The sequence below is a fragment of the Neopsephotus bourkii genome, unplaced genomic scaffold (genome assembly GCF_033783945.1).
Source record: "Neopsephotus bourkii isolate Nb327-2 ecotype Australia unplaced genomic scaffold, CSIRO-AGI_Nbou_v1 NB_379, whole genome shotgun sequence".
Taxonomy (NCBI): Eukaryota; Metazoa; Chordata; class Aves; order Psittaciformes; family Psittacidae; genus Neopsephotus; species Neopsephotus bourkii.
Genome location: NW_026900884.1, coordinates 2422243 through 2429618, shown reverse-complemented (window position 1 = coordinate 2429618; position 7376 = coordinate 2422243).

Here is a 7376-nt window from a genome sequence, read left to right as displayed (position 1 = left end):
AAACATCAGGAAATAAGAGTGAGTTTTCTTCCAACCTTCTTCAACTTAAAGGACTGTATGTGTTTAAAGTTACCACTAGATTGGTGGAGACATGGTATGATGGAACGTCCACTCAGACCTCACTTCCATTGTGGTTGTTACTGGATTTTACTGTGGATAATGCTAGCAAGTATTTTTGATGTTACCATGACTCTGTGACAAATCCCTTGAAAAATATATAAAAATAAATCCAAACACTTAATTGAACAAATCAAGGTAGATTGTCCCTAAACACTTGTTAGAATAGATGCATTCTGAGCTAAGGATTCTGTCCAGATAAACAAGTAATCTGTAATAAGGATAACGAATGATGAACAGTACATGTGGTTCAGTTGGAGGTGAAAGTGTTCTGCTTGGTTCTGAATGCTTTCTGGCTGAACCAAAGGACCGACAGAACAGATTTTCATATATACAGTGGACTTACGTACACAACCCACAATGTTTTATTTTCAAAGCTTCCTCATTATTCTAGTTAAGATTGTTGGAGAAAACGTATCTGCAGATACATTACTTGCAAGAAAACAACTTACATTGTTTAAAAAAAAAAAAAAAGGTGAATATACTATTCCTCAAGCAATATCTGCTTTCTATATATAACCCAAAAATAGAATGACTTGGAAAACGGTGCTATTCTTAACAAACTGGCAACTTTATTTCCAACTGGACTCCTTTTCACCATTCCTTTTCTGTTCAATAGCCAAGAAAGTAAGACAGAAACAAAGGCTCACATCACTACTGTGGCACACATTTGGATCCATTGGTGTTGATAATTAGCTCAGCTAAATCAGCCTTGCATAAATCCTTTTAATATCTATAGTCTCTTATTTTACACACAAACATGTACCAAATCTATGTTTAGTTTTGCTCTGACTTGATGTTCAGCATGACACTTGTCCAGAACTGAACTTTAAAGGAGAAAACCAGACTTCACCATTCCATTGTCTTACTGAGCTCAATATCTTATCTCCTATGTCCACACTGAGTGTATCAGAATTCTGAAGATGAGTGTGAGGCTTACAAAGCCAGGTATGTGATTTTGCATGGGAGCTTTGGGGAGCAGCAGCTACTAACAAATACAGGCACTAGCAGTAGTGTCATAGAATCATAGAATAGTTACGGTTGGAAAGGACCTTAAGATCACCAAGTTCCAACCCCCCTGCCAGGGGCAGGGACGCCTCACTCTAAACCATATCACCCAAGGCCTCGTCCAACGTGGCCTTCAACACTGCCAGGGATGGAGCATTCACAACCTCCCTGGGCAACCTATTCCAGTGCCTCACCACCCTAACAGGAAAGAATTTCCTCCTTATATCCAATCTAAACTTCCCCTGTTTAAGTTTTAGCCCATTACCCCTTGTCCTATCACTACAGTCCCTAATGAATAGTCCCTCCCCAGCATCCCTATAGGCCCCCTTCAGATACTGGAAGGCTGCTATGAGGTCTCCACGCACCCTTCTCTTCTCCAGGCTGAACAGCCACAACTTTCTCAACCTATCTTCATAGATATGCTCCAGTCCCCTGGTCATTCTCGTGGCCCTCCTCTGGACTTGTTCCAACAGTTCCATGTCCTTTTTATGTTGAGGACACCAGAACTGTACACAATACTCCAGGTGAGGTCTCACGCGAGCAGAATAAAGGGGCAAGATCACCTCCTTCGACCTGCTGGTCACGCTTCTTTTGATGCAGCCCAAGGTACGGTTGGCTTTCTGGGCTGCAAACACACACTGCCAGCTCATGTTCATTTTCTTATCGACCAGCACCCCCAAGTCCTTCTCCATAGGGCTGCTCTGAATCTCTTCTCTGCCCAACCTGTAACTGTGCTTGGGAATTGCTCCAACCCAGGTGTAAGACCTTGCACTTGGCATGGTTAAACTTCATGAGGTTGCCATCAGCCCACCTCACAAGTGTGTCAAGGTCCCTCTGGTTGGCATTCCTTCCCTCCAGTGTATAAACCAAACCACACAGCTTGGTGTCATCGGCAAACTTGCTGAGGGCGCACTCAACCCCCTGTCCGTGTCAGCGACGAAGATGTTAAACAAGACCAGTCCCAACACCGATCCCTGAGGGACACCACTCGTTACTGGTCTCCAGCTGGGCATTGAGCCATTGACCACAACTCTCTGTGTGCGGCCATCCAGCCAGTTCTTTATCCACTGAGTGGTCCATCCATCAAATTAAAGTCTCTCCAATTTAGAGACAAGGATGTTGTGTGGGACAGTGTTGAGCGCTTTACACAAGTCCAGGTAGATGACATCAAATGCTCTACCACTGTCCATCAGTTCTGTAGCCCCATCATAAAAGGCCACCAAATTGGTCAGGCAGGATTTCCCCTTAGTGAAGCCATGCTGGCTGTCCCCAAGCATCTTGTTGTTTTTCATGTACCTTAGCATGCGTTCCAGGAGAATCTGCTCCAAGATTTTGCCAGGCACAGAGGTGAGACTGACTGGTCTGTAATTCCCCTGGTCATCCATTTTCCCCTTCTTGAAAATGGGGGTTATATTTCCCTTTTTCCAGTCATTGGGAACTTCTCCTGACTGCCAAATATGATGCTCAGTGGCTTAGCAACTTCATTTGCCAGCTCCTTCAGGACCCGTGGATGGATTTCATCAGGGTGCATGGACTTGTGCACGTTCAGATTTTTAAGATGGTCTCATCCACTTTACCACCATACAACTCAAGCGTCTGGAGACCTTGGGTATTTTCATGTGAAGGCACTTCTGTAACTCAGAACCTCTCTCTTGCCAATGTAACTGTACTCAATTTATTCACTTTTTTTTTTACATTTCTTCATATGACACATGCTTTCTGACTGTACAGTAGAAGCTAATAAATAGACTGGGTGACTGAAATTAGGCAGCAGATTATTGTTTTGGCAAGTGGGAGACTAAAATATATTGGTTTTTCAAAATGAAAAACAATTTGGGAACAGAAGAAGGGAAGAAATCATATTTGCTCCTCTTGAGGAGGCATGTTTTCTTGACTATTGTGAGGAGAGTGAAATTGTATCTTGTAATAGTATGAAAGAAGGTGTGACTGTGCATATGTGAGCTAAAGAAAAGGTGATCTTTCCACTTTTCTCTTTCAAATACGTAACTGTCTCTATATAGCAAAGCAAAGGAATGTAGCAATCTTGTATCTGCTTCTAGATATGTGCGCCTTACCCAAGTTATGGCTTGCAACAGTAATGCTGGATCTGAAATGTTTAATGGCTATAGGCAGTAGGGATCATTCCTGATGATAATATCCAGATGATTCAAAATCTGTAGAATACTGAGTTGTTTCATGGTGTGGAACTTTTAAATTCACTTCTAAAAGACCCATATTGCTAAAATTATTTTCAGCAGTTTCAGCTTTCCTCTATTATCAGACAGGGGCAGTGTTTCAGTAGTCATCCAGTAGCAATGTTATTATTTCATTGCAGTCATTCTTATGAAAAGGCAGCACCAGAAAAATACTTACTACTTAGACTTCTCTACATCATGTGCAATGTAGAAGCTTACTTTCCCTCAGGAAAATTATATCATCAAAATCATTTGTTAAAAATTTCTACATTAATCTTTTTGTTGTGGTTTAACCCCAGCCAGCAACTGAGTACCATGCAGCCACTTGGTCACACCCACGCCATCTCCACAGTGGGGTGGAAAGGAGAATCAGAAAAAGGCAAAACCCATAGGTTAAGACAATAACAGTTTAATAATTGAAATAAAGTAAGATATAAACAATAATAATGAAAAAGGAGATTAAAAAAAGAGAGAGGGTAATAAAACCCAAGAAAAATAAGTGATGCACATACAGTTGCTGACCACCCACCTACCAATGCCCAGGCTGTCCCTGGCTCCTGGCCAGCTCCTCCCAGTTTCTATACTGAGATGATATTGTATGGTATGGAATATCCCTTTGGTTAGTTCAGGTCAGCTGTCCTAGCTGTGCTTCCTCACAGCTTCTTGTGCCACTCCTCACTGGCAGAGCACGAGAGACTGAAAAGTCCTTGTTCAGGGTAAGCGCTACTTAACAACAACTGAAGTATCAGTGCCTTATCATGTCTGTTCTCATATTAAATCCAAAACACAGCCCCTTTCCAGCTATTGGAAATAAAATTAACTCTATCCCAGCTGAAACCAGGACACAAAAGGCATGTCACTTTTTCATGACATTCTCACTTACGTAATGCTAAACGAACTTTCATATTTATCTAGCTTAACTAGGTGTGAATACCACATCAATGAAATTAAAAATTGTATCATCTAAGATGATTAAATAGTTGCAATATTCAGTCATTCTGAATTACTATATTACCTAATGCATCACTGTGTACTTGTATTCAAAAGTGGATTGTCCTGGGTTTAGCAGTAGCAGTCATTTTTCGCCTTAGCAGCTGGTGCAGACTTTTGGCCTGGGAACAGAGCTGATAACAATGGTGTTTTGGTTTGGCCAAGGACTTTGTGAGCCTCACGTTCTGCCAGGGAGGAGGGGAAGCTGGGAGTAAGCAGAGACAGGACACCTGACCCAAACTGACCAAAGAAGTATTCCATACCACAGCACGTCATGTCCAGGATGTAACTGGGAGTTACCCGGAAGGACACGGGGTCTTCTGGGTCGGACTCGTTTTTCGGCGAGTGGTATTGTGTTCTCTTCCCTTGTTATTTTCTCATATCATTGTTGTTGGTGGTGGTAGCGGTGGTGATTTGTGTTGTACATTGGTTGCTGGACTGTTCTTATCTCAACCCGTGGGAGTTGCATTCTTTCTGTTCTCCTCCCCAACCCTCCGGGAGCAGGGAAGGCGGAAGCCCCGGGACGGGGGCATGGGCCTCGACTGCTTCCAGCCCGGCACCACTCACTGGGAGTGAGTGCATGAGCTGTCTGGCTGGGTTTGAACCACAACAGGGTATACACAGGTTATCTAAGACTTCAGAAAAATCATAAAATCTGTAACAATATGTACTGCACTCTATCAAAATGCATATGAATTTTGTTTACTGCTGAGTGGTTTTCTTTTGTGTGTATAAGCCACCTACTATTTCTTATTTAAATCAAATCATGTTTCTTCACCTTTAGAAAAATCTTTGATAACACTTTATGTCTGAGTAATGGGAAATTCTCTTTGTTCCCATTCTAATAGTTTCTTATATATGATAAATACTAGGCTATGGACCATGCAGAAAGTAAGACTTTTATTGGGGCTACATTAACACAGTTCACCTAGTTCAAAAAATAAATTAAAAGTGGTCATGGCAAAAAACCTCATATATGCCAGTATAGTGAAGCTAGAATTCAAATGACTCTTTCTAAAGCGGTAATACTTACATATAATTGAATTCAGTGGTCAATGAGCTGTAAAAGGTATTTGGTTAGTTAGGTATTCTGTATAATTATGATGCCCTTTTTTAAGATCCATGGCGATAGCTTTGTAATTATGTAGCTGATGTTTCACTAGAAAACTCATGAGATTATTTATTGTGACTTTATATTTAAAAATTCTAACAATTTAGCGTATGCCTGTCCCATCCTGTGAGTGCATCCACAATAATTAAAAGCACAGCCTCATCAGTGTAATGGTAAAATCAAATATGTTTATCATCTTTCCAGACAGATCTCACATATTTAATGCCTGAAGATGAACTGAGCTTCTAAATAAAAAGGAAAAATACTCCTTCATCCCAGGTTGCTCAGAGGAAAATGTAGTATTTCTGGGAGCTAATGCATCCCTGAAGGGCTCAGTGAACCAAACTGCTAATAGGGTGAGTCTTCCTGTAGAGTGCACTGCCAGAAGCCATCCTTTTTAAAAATAAAACTTCAGAGAGTCTCTGTAGGTCTGGAGGAAAACAGCAGAAAGTTAGTGTGAATTTTGATCCTTTAAGGCTTCAAGGATCTTCCCTCTAACACCCCCCCCCCCAAAAAATAAAAGCCTCCAAGTTCCAGTTGAAAGCTCATAAGGCACCCTTAAGAACTGTTATGTTCCCAGGAAGAATAATTTTATTCATTCTCTGTCTTAACTTTCTGTATTATGACAAGTCTATTGTGGGTTCTGCTTGGCTTGCAATAAGGAACCTTGAATTGAAGCAGTCATGTAGTGCTGTCTGAAATATCTGAAAAGAGCATTAAAATAAAAACTTAATCTAAACTGAATATCAAAACTAACAACTACCATTATAACAAAATGGTATTTCTTATATAATATTCAAGTGTTATCATGTTATCCCCTTATTGATTTCAGTTTTGTTTTACGGTGTTTCTTCTGTTGTCAACATTTGGGCAAAAGATACATTACCATAATAGGTGAAAACGTGTAAAAATTGGAAATTTTAACATTCATTTGTTGATGTGGAATTTTGGAATACACAAAAAGTGGATTAACAAATTATCAGAAGTAAATCATTTAGAAATGTGGTTTTTAATCTTTGTTCTTACATTGTAGCTACTGGAGCAGCGATGTTCTGAGGCTTTTGCAAAATTGCCTTTTCCAGCTGATAATTGAGTTACTTCAAAGGATGTCTTTGAAATTGCCACAATATTGGAGTTAAGTATTATAAGGAGGGCAAGGAAGATATCAGAGGGTTGGAGCACCTCTCCTATGAGGATGTGCTGAGAGCATTGGGGTTGTTCAGCCTGGAGAAGAGAAGGCTCTAGGGAAACTTCAGAGCAGCTTTCCAGTACATAAAGTTGTGGCTGCTCCATCCCTGGAACTGTTAAAGGCCAGGTTGGATGGGGCTTTGAGCAACCTGGTCTAGTGGAAGCTGTCCCTGCCCATGGCAGGGGGATTGCAGCTAGATGATCTCTAAGGTGCCTTCTAACCCAAACCATTCTGTGATTCTATGAGTAGGTTGGTTTGTTGTTTTGTTTTTTTTTGTTGTGTCCATAATCTTTAAAAATTATCTTTTCCTCCCTGCTATAAAGACTAGGAAATGTGCATGCTTTTAAATCTGCATTTTTTCTCATGACCAATGTCCTATTTGTCCTTGTTCTCAAGCTGGCTATTTGCTCACATGACTCTTCTTCCTCCCTAGATACTATTCCTGGGGTATTTTTAAAGACAACAGGCACAGCCTCTTTCATTTTGCTAGGCTAACAAAGCTAAACTCTTTTACTCTGCGATTGTGAAACAAGTTATTCATTCTAATGGTGACCCTATTAGCCATCCTCTATACCCATTCTATTACGGATTGATACTGAGCCCAGTTGATCACAATTACATAGTGTGTTTCTGATTAGGCCTTTAAAATCAGAGTATTTCCATGGAAATGCATCATCTGGTATGTTCTGGACTGTATTCATTGGGGTTTTTTATTGTTAAATTATAATGCCTCTGAGTCATCCTGTGATCAACCAGTGCTTTCAGA